The 10311-nt window shown below is 45.7% G+C and overlaps 1 long non-coding RNA gene across 1 annotated transcript; it reads right to left on the bottom strand.

Moving 5' to 3' along the window:
* Positions 1–6180: 6180 nt before the first annotated feature.
* Positions 6181–8293, bottom strand: LOC143751482 (uncharacterized). Its single transcript, XR_013207246.1, has 7 exons — positions 8264–8293; positions 8046–8108; positions 7816–7886; positions 7596–7631; positions 7101–7246; positions 6834–6905; positions 6181–6282 (listed from the first exon to the last, which is right to left on the bottom strand). It is a non-coding gene; the product is annotated as an uncharacterized LOC143751482 (long non-coding RNA).
* Positions 8294–10311: the final 2018 nt, after the last annotated feature.

The following is a 10311-nucleotide window of genomic DNA, read 5'->3' as shown; positions in this document are numbered from 1 at the left end:
GATTTATATTGTGTTTGTACATGTGTTATATGAATGCATGTATAATAATAATAAAAAGTTTAAAAAATATATATAACTCTGTATCTATTTATTTGTCAGTGACAACACACATTAATTAGCACTGGTGTTATATAAACAGATCATTTTCATCTGCTGTCACTGGACTGATTAAATTCACACACTAAGCCAAAAGATAGCATTTTAACAACATATGTAATTCCTATTTTCCACAATATATGGGTATATAACTCAACTGATTTACTATTTCAGTATACATTTTCTTGCAACATCTTCATCCAAAATATCATCAGATAAAGGTTTGTTTTAATTTTTTTAATGAAAGATTAAAGTCCAAAGACTTTTCTTGTACTTTGCTTTTATCAGTGGACCTTATGAATACAAACAAAAACACCTATACTTCTAGACAGCTTCTGGAAAGAACCTATATAAACATATGTTTTAATATAGGTTTTGATATAGGATTTTAATATATGTGACATATAAAATTGGCCGTTTTCCTATATGTTCATATATGCACATATATGTACACATATATACGTGCATATATGTACACATATATACGTGCATATATGTACACATATATACGTGCATATATGTACACATATATACGTGCATATATGTACACATATATACGTGCATATATGTACACATATATACGCGCATATATGTACACATATATACGTGCATATATGTACACATATATACATGCATATATGTACCTATATAGGTGCATATATGTACCTATATAGGTGCATATATACGTGCATATATGTACCTATATAGGTGCATATATGCACATATATATGCAGCTATATGTTACCTATATATTAGTATAATTATTAAAATCCATAGCTACTAGGCAACATAAATAATAGCCCAAGATGTAGACATTTTAATTATTTATTTACTTAAGAACAATCAAATATTACAAGAACAAAAATAAGACAAAAAACTGAACAGAAAAAAACGATACTCGGTTACTAACGTAACCTCGGTTCTCTCTAGAGAGGGAACGAGTATTGCGTAAGTTTAGCTTACGCTACGGGAAAGATTCATCTTCTCGAGATACTGAAGCCAAAAAATTATCCTTAATTTTGTGTAACTTGTCAACGCAGTGCAGCAGCTAGCAGACCTAGAGCAGACCATCTTGCGTGCTCATTGGCTGCCCTGCGGGCAACTGCTGCAGCCTACCAGTGCGCCCGGCGTGACGTCACGCCCAATGAAGGGCGCCCGCGCCTTTATAGCGTCACAGCCCACCAGATAGGCGTGGCTTAGCGTATAAAATAGGGGCTGTAGGCTGAATTCTCTTGTTTTTTGACGACTGAAGCGAAGTCGCTCGTGGCGTGAGCACGGCCGGTTACGCAATACTCGTTCCCTCTCTAGAGAGAACCGAGGTTACGTTAGTAACCGAGTATCGTTCTCTTACGAGAGGTTCTCTCGTATTGCGTAAGTTTAGCTTACGCTACGGGAACACTTTGTCAACGCCGTGCGCGCCAAGCATCCACATGAGACCCCGAGCTTAAGGGGAACCCCATAAGTGGAAAAAATAAGGTGGCCAGCCACGCGGGCCATCACTTGTACATAAGTACACATAGGGAATACAGAGCAGCGCGCCGGTCTGTATAGTCATATGGCACATACCCTACTTAGTGCAGCTCAACCAGGAGAGCTGAGTCATGAACGTGATCTGAGCAGGAGATCTGGGCAGAATACACCTCTTTTCAGACTGACAACAGTTTAGCCTGCAAGGCAGGAACTTCTAGGTTATAAAACCTGACAAAGGTAGACGGGGAGCTCCAGCCCGCCGCTACACATATGTCATGGATAGAAATTCCACTGGACCATGCCCACGACGAGGCCACGCCTCTCGTGGAATGAGCCCTGATGCCCAGAGGGCATTGCAGGCCTTTTGACGCGTAAGCTGCCGCTATAGCGTCAACTATCCATCTGGACAGGCTCTGTTTCGAGGAGGCAAGCCCCTTGGCGCGCCCACCAAACGAAACGAAAAGCTGTTCCGAACGCCTGAAGGAGGCGGAGCGCGTAATGTAAAACCTCAGCGCTCTGACAGGGCAGAGGAGATTCACATCACTTTCGCTGTCAGATGCTGGGAGAGCTGACAGCAAAATAACTTGCGCTCTGAATGGAGTGCCCATCACTTTAGGGACATAACCATGTCTAGGTCTGAGGATGACTTTAGAGTCATTTGGTCCGAACTCAAGACACGACGCGCTGACAGACAGCGCGTGCAGATCCCCTACACGTTTTACTGACGACAGTGCAGTCAGAAAAACGGCTTTTAGTGATAGATATTTCAACTCCACGGAGTCTAGTGGTTCAAATGGAAAAGCTTTCAGGGCCTCGAGGACCAGTGAAAGATCCCACATGGGAACCGACGGGGGGCGCGGCGGATTCATCCTTCTAGCTCCTCTAAGGAAGCGGATGACCAACTCATGTCTTCCCAGTGACTGGCCGTGCGTCGATTCCGCGAATGCTGCTACGGCCGCCACGTAAACTTTGAGCGTGGATGGGGATCTTCCCTTATCCAACAGCTCTTGTAGGAAAGTGAGCAGATGCGCCACCCCGCATGTCCGCGGGTCCAGACCTCTGTCGGTGCACCATCCAGAGAACACCGACCATTTAGACGCGTACAGCCTTCTCGTGGAAGGGGCTCTAGACTGCGTGATCGTGTTCATCACTCCTTCTGGCAGGGCAACGAGTACCCGTTGATCAACCATGCATGCAGAGACCAGCGCTCTGGATGGGGATGCCAGATCGTGCCGCGAGCTTGAGAGAGGAGATCTGCCCTCACCGCCGCGTCAATGCAATTTGTAAATGTACGGGGTGCTAGGGACAGGCCGAACGGCAGGACGGTGTATTGATATGCCTGACCGTCGAAGGCGAATCTCAAAAATTGCCTGTGACGGGGTACTATCTGAATCTGAAAATAGGCATCCTTCAGATCTAGAGAAATAAACCAGTCCCTCGGGCGAACGTGCGCGAGGATTTTTCTGGTCGTAAGCATTTTTTTTACAAGCACTTTGTTCAAATATCTCAGATCTAGGATAGGTCTGAAGGCTCCGTCCTTCTTGGGTACGAGAAAATATCGGCTGTAAAAGCCTGACTCGCTCAGAGAAGGCGGCACCTTTTCTATAGCCCCTTTGCACAGCAGCTTTGCTATTTCTGCGTGAAGTAGGTGTGCTACTTCCGCATTCACAATCGTCGCGGTCCGGGCTTGAAAGCGCGGAGGACGGCGAACGAATTGAAGTGCATAGCCCTGCTTTATTGTGCTCAACACCCATTCTGAAATCCCTGGGATAGTTTCCCACGCAGCTATGTGAGCCGCCAGGGGGCGAATGGCCTCCGGGTTCAGACCGCTGCCATTTGCGGGCTTGTGAAACTGAACCGGAGCCGAGAGCGTGGCGCGCGCGCTCTCGGTTCTGGGCAATGGCCGCTCGCTGACAGCCGAGACCGGCTGACTTATGTGAGATGTCCCGATCATAAGGGATGGGGAACATACTTTTGCCACACTTTGACGCGCGAGCAGCGCTCTGGGCGGGAGAGCTCTCTGTAAGCGTGAGCGCGCGCACGCGGGTACGAGACTTACAACTGTATCTGACGCCCCGATCATAGTAGATGGGGAGCGTTTTATTAACGCCCTGTGTTTCGTGATAACACTTAAACGCACAGGCGGGACCCGGGGGAAGGTTTGTGTTAGCAAGCGTGAGCGCTCTCTGGCGGGCACGAGACTTACGTTCATAAGCTTCTTTGATCGTGTAACAGAGCGGGGCAGATAGTGGGCACAGACCTGTGGACACATTTCTTACATTCAACACTCGAGCGGCTTTTCTGCGCTTTATGAGAGTGTGCTCTGTGAGTGACACGGGATTTTGAGTGCTTATGTGTAGGGGTGAACACTGGGGCGTGGGCACATTCACTACACTTAAAACACTGACGGCGTGAGCCGGACCAGACATTATACTCTTTTTGAGATTTCTCTGGGTCGCCGTGAAAACGGCGTTTGTGTGCAGGCGAGAGGGTGAATAAACCGGCTCGTTGGCTGCTAGTTGAACCACTGCAGTAGCCTGTTCGAAGGGGACTGACAGGGAAATGAACTTTGACGGCGGTCCGGCCGCAGCGGGACACGCGCGTCTTTTCTCTCCCGCTGTTAGGAGGGCTTCGCGTGCTCAGACTTCAGCGTGAGCCTTTGCCGAGGCCCTCTGGGGGGCGGCGGTCTGCGACGGCTGTCTGAGCGCGATCTAGGGCGGCCGCCCTGATGTCGCCGCGAAGGCTGATGCTGAGGCTGTGCTGGACGCTGGGTGCTGGTTCGCACAGGAGGCTGGCTTTGTCTCTCGCGAGAGCGGCCTGTGGCGGAACTCGAGCGTTGCGGCAGGAAGAGGTTCATGGCCTGCGTGGTCTTTTGCACCATAGAGAAGCGGTCAACAATCCCGTTCACCGCTGGGCCGAAGAGACCAGTGGGGGAAAGCGGCGCGTTCAGAAAGGTGGCTCGCTCAGTTTCCCTCATATCCGCGAGCGTTAACCAGAGGTGCCTCTCCGTCACGGTTAACGCGGCCATGGCTCGTCCGATGGCCTGGGCTGCAGCTTTGGTGGCGCGGAGAGAAAGATCCGTCGCGCTTCTCAAATCCGTAACTGCAGCTGGGTCCCGGCCCTTCTCATCCCATTCACGGAGGAGGTCGGCTTGCAGGATCTGAAGCACAGCCATCGAGTGTAGAGCAGACGCGGCCTGGCCGGAGGCGGCATAAGCGCGGCCGACCAAGGCGGAAGTGGCTCTGCAGGCTTTAGACGGGAGGGCTGACCGTGACCGCCATCTCGCGGAGGGCGGGCAAAGGTGCGCTGCGACCGCCTCTTCCACAGGGGGAATCGCTGTGTACCCTTTCTCGGCGGCGCCGTCCACTCGGGAGAGCGACGCGGAGGCCTGTGACTGAAGTCTAGCAGAAAAAGGTGAATTCCACGACTTCGTCAGCTCCGCATGAAGTTCCGGCAGGAATGGAGCGGGCCTGGTTTCTGAAACTGCGCGCCGGCGACTTTGAAGGAAGCAGCCGTCGAGCCTGTTCGGCGCGGGTTCCTTCGGCAGCGACCACTCGAGCCCGAGACGGTCGACAGCTTGCGTCAGCAGGCGCATAAGTTCCGCGTCAGCTCCAGCGCGGGTACGGGCGGATTCCTGGATTGACGAGGAGGCGGAGTGAAGCGACCATTCCTCGCTGTCTGATGCCAGGATAGAGCAGCAGTCTTTTGTGGCGTGTCCCACGGACTCATCCTCCGAAGTGACGGCAGTGAGGCTCGCAAGCGGCAGCTGCGCGTCAGTGAGGAGAGGTGGGGAAGGCGAGAGCGAGGCTCGAGGGAGGTTCTCCGGCGAGCGCGTCGCTGTGGCCACAGGTTCCGGCTGTCTCAGGGAACGGCGCTTCTTTCTGCGCGGTCCCACAGGGGGCGGAGTGACTGCTGTGGTGTTGAACGCTTCGAGTCGAGCCCGCAGGGTCGACAGCGGAAGCTCCTCACAGAGCTCGCAGCCCCCGGACGCGAGGGCGAGCACTGCGTGTTCCAGGCCCAGGCAGAGAGCGCAGATCAGGTGGCGGTCTCCGGCGCTGAGCGGGGCTTTACACGAGCCGCAGGAAGTGCGAGGCATCTTTAAAAAGACGCTCGCTGCTCTTTTAGAATGATTTGCAAAAGGATACGTCGCCGGATAGCGTAGCTCGCACGGATGGCTGAAGGTGGCGAAGACGGCCGGCTTCCTCAGCGCTGTCCTAAGCTGGATGTTCGCTGTTCGACGGCGGCGGTGGCCTTTCTCAAATCCAGCGATGCGAAGAGCTCGCTGAAGAGTCGAAAAATCATAGAATTCAGCCTACAGCCCCTATTTTATACGCTAAGCCACGCCTATCTGGTGGGCTGTGACGCTATAAAGGCGCGGGCGCCCTTCATTGGGCGTGACGTCACGCCGGGCGCACTGGTAGGCTGCAGCAGTTGCCCGCAGGGCAGCCAATGAGCACGCGAGATGGCCTGCTCTAGGTCTGCTAGCTGCTGCACTGCGTTGACAAGTTATACAAAATTAAGGATAATTTTTTGGCTTCAGTATCTCGAGAAGATGAATCTTTCCCGTAGCGTAAGCTAAACTTACGCAATACGAGAGAACCTCTTGTAAGAGAACCCAATTTATCTTGTTGATCTTCTCAGCTCTGTGAGCTTCGATATTGATAGATGTGCCTATCTGTCCTCGGCTGGTTGCCGGCCACTTCTTCAATGTAGCATCTAGAGAAGACAAAAATAATAAGACAGTATAATAATAATAATATAGTGCTTCATCAGGAACCCAAAGTGCTTACAGTACAGCTGCGATTGGACACATGTTTTGGATAAAAGGCTGATCATAATAAAAAATGCGTCATGTAAACACGTCAATTGGAAGATTCTGATTGGATTCTGCTTAATCTGAAAGAAATTCTGATTGGAAACATCACCCCCCTTTTTTTTAGCGGCATAATTCTTTCATATGCACATTTCCGTAATGGGGACTGCATTGTTAACAGTCACACGGTCAATCATGTGCATCCAAAGCAGAGAAAATTCATGGATAGGAAAAATTCAGAAAAAGAGGAAAGGTAGGATCAAGAAGTGAGCAAGCAATGAATTGGTATTATAGGTTCCAAGCAGATACAGTAACAATAATGGGTGCCCTATCTTATACAGTCTCCATTGATGCCTAATAAACATTGATACAAGTAGGCTATGGTTAAAGTGGTGAACTTATAAAGTCTTAATGCGTTGAGAAGGGAAAACAATTTTTTTTTGCATTTACTCACCAATAATGGCTACCTTTTTAATTTGGTCAAGGGCGACCAGCTGCTCCCCATCCCCTCTGGTTGGCTTCCCACCTTAAAGTAATATTTCAAAATTATTATGAAAGGGGGTAAAATGAAGGTGGTGAAATCAAGAGATTTTTTATATACACATCACTTTTACTTGAGGTGCAAGGAAATACAAAAATGGCAAGTAAAAAAGCGATTGTATGCCCGCACTGACTTGTTTTTTTTTTCAAGGACAGAAGAGATTAGGAACATGTTTTGTACCATTCAGGTTACTTTTCAGCAAAGTCTCCAAATCAAAAGGTGCCCAGCAGCAGATTCCACACCATGGCAGTAGCAGAGGTGGCAAGGCGGGCTGCTTTCCACGCTTCTGCCTGGCAAAACACCCCAGAGCCCTTTATAACTTCAATCTGAAAAATAATTTCACATCACAATATTAATTTATTGGCAACTTTTAGAAAGGTTTTTATGTTTCATATTGATTCTTATATTTAGCTACCCAATAGTTAATAGGTTATGATGTATAAATGCAGATTAATGATAAAGATATGAAACAAATTAATCATTGCCCTAAACGTTATTAAAGGAGAGGACAGGGTGGGGGGAAGGAGGAGGTTGTATGGAGAGTAGGGAAGGAGAAGACAGTGGGTGGAGAGGAGCGAAGGGAGGCAGGAGGAAAGGATGATTGTCTCGTATAACACTAATTGGCTCCTACAAGCACACAGTTTATACCCATCCTTACTAAATAATGTTACTCACCTGTGTTTTCGCTGATGTCTCAGCTGTTGCTGCAGTCTTGTTAGAGAAGAAAAACATTGTTAAACTCAACAATTGTAAAGCTTCAACAATTTTAAGCAAATGGGCCAAGTAAATTACATATTACCACCAACTATCCCAACATAAAAATCCCTATAGCTCAGTTGGAGCCTTAAGTAAAATAAGTACAGAAAAATCTGAGGTATAAAAGGGTTACACACACCTGTGGTGTCTCTCGAAAGCACTCAGTCACCATGGGACTCTCTTTAAAGGGCTCGGTCTCCTCTCTGGAGTCTTAGAGAAGAAAGAAACTTGGAAAACATTAATAATGTCAATAAATTAAAGTTACATGCAAAAGTAATCAGCCAAACATCATAAAAATCCATATAGCTCTGTTTGAGTAACAAGTAAACTAAATAAATAAATGAATAAAAATGCAAGGGGATTACTCACCGGTTGCACTTCTCCAAAAGTCGAGAAGGGGGATTCTAGATCCTCCACAGGACTCCTTCCAGTCTTGTTCATAGAAGAAAAATATAGTTATTCTCTTCAATAAATTAAAGGTCAAATACATCAAATTATTAACACTATCAATCAGCCCAACATCACAAGTCTCTACAGCTCTGCTTGAGAAACAATTTTAAAAGGCAATGAAAATAAGAGGAACTTACCTTTTGAGCAATAATGGCGAGGTCACTTTTTCAAAAAACAATTACAATCACTAAATCAAAATAGCACCCAGCAACTCTACTCTTCGAAAGACATTTCCTGCAGCTGTGAACCCTCAAAAGCCCATTCATAAGGCTCTGCAGAGGAAACCTGGTTGTGAACGCAATTAAAAAATATATAAGTTATATTTGTCCCAAATTCAAATTCCCCAGGTTTTTTTTCTGGAGCCGATTGCCTTCTTGAGCCGTTGAAGGCAGAGAAGTGAATGTAACAATAACGTTGAGTTACTCATGAACTATATTCTATAGGCCATGACTTTTGTGAACCCTCTACGAATTTCTCCAGAAAGAGACAAATAAATATAATTATAATTTGAATCTTATCAACGGCTATATGAGCACCAACACTACCAGCTAACAACATAGCATTTATTTTGCCAAACACGTGTTAAACTTTCAGCCCATACAATTTCTAAGTTTATACTTCTCTGCCACCGCAATATCCATCTCCAGAAAAAAACCCTGCTAATAAATATTCAAATTAGGAATACTTACGATTGATGATAAGAAGGACATAGCAGATCTCCAACGCTGATATCGCCATTTTCACTCCCAGCCGCTATCTTTCGGCGCGATTGATATCAAGTCCTTGACACATTTCTTTTACACGTTTTCACATTTGATAAGTATAACTTGAAACAACAATAATTTGGACAAAAATTAAATAAAAGAAAAGAAAAAAAAGATAAATGGTATCGCAAACATATATTAAATCCATTTAGCAGAGATACAGATCTTTGGGCTTTTCGATTTTTTAAAAACTTTACAGACTCAAAATACATGCTTGTCTTCAAATTCATTAACCACAGTGAAATGCTCAGAGATGGGATGATGATGATGATGATGATGATGATGATGATGATTACTTGAATGTATGTTCTATGTTATTTTTTTTTTTTTGTTGCTACAAGACTGTAATGACCTTTCAGCCATATTCATCTAGAAACTGCATCAAGACAATACAGACGACATTGCATTTTGCAATGCATTTGGTGGATGTAACGGTGAATGTGTGGATGCTAATGTGAATCTGGAAGTGACTTGAAATTGGAAAAAGGGCTTGATTGACAAAATAAAAAAACGAAAAACCATTTTGTTATTTCCTTCTTTTCCACTATCTTCATACAAGAAAGAATTGACCATGTAAATGTAGCTTTCACATAGCTTTCCATCTCCTCTCACTTAATTGCCATAATTAAATTCCATAACATGCCAATTACATGTGATACCAATTTCACATGTTCACACATGCAGTTCTTGCATAATTTCTTTTTTTTAGTTAGTTCTTATTGCCTTGATAATAGAAAATATGAGCTAGGCATCATGTATGACAGTTGCCAAAGTGAGGTATGAGCTACAAAATGACCAGATCCTGCCATGAGCTAGGAGACATGTATGCACATATAGGGCTTATATGTGGATATAAAGAAGCAATACAGGAGACCTATATGGCCTGTATATGCACATATATGCACCTCAGTTTTGCCTATATGTGCCATATATATGCATATATGCAGCATATATATTAGCATATATGTGTCACATGCCTGTCCTGTCTTGTGTTGCACATGGGAGTTTGTTATGTTGTGCCATGTGCTGTTGTGATTGTTGATCCCTCCCCCTCGTTACCTGATTAGTGTTTGAGTTGTTCCACCTGTCCCCTCTTTATTTGTTCCCTTTTTAAGTCTCCTCTTGAATGCAGTCTTTGTCGGTTCGTTGTCATACGTCTTCCCAGTTCCTTGTTGATGTTCTCATGTTCAGAGTCAGTGTTGGTTTCATGTTCATTTATTATGTTTTCCCCCTCGTGGGTTTTTGATTTGTGTTTGTACGGTTTTTGTTATTAAATCCTCCTTGTTTTTGCATTTGAGTTCTCTTCCCATTTTTGTATGTGTTGCGTGACAATATGTGCATATAAACTGCATATAGGTATCATATATGCGCATATATCCTCATATAGTTTCTTTCCATGTATTTAGTGCATGTTTCACTGG

The sequence above is a fragment of the Siphateles boraxobius genome, unplaced genomic scaffold (assembly GCF_051911475.1).
Source record: "Siphateles boraxobius isolate OS27281-9 unplaced genomic scaffold, OSU_SipBor_1 26, whole genome shotgun sequence".
In the NCBI taxonomy this organism is placed as follows: Eukaryota; Metazoa; Chordata; class Actinopteri; order Cypriniformes; family Leuciscidae; genus Siphateles; species Siphateles boraxobius.
The sequence above is the reverse complement of the archived record's forward strand: the minus strand, read 5'-3'. Positions and strand labels throughout refer to the sequence as shown.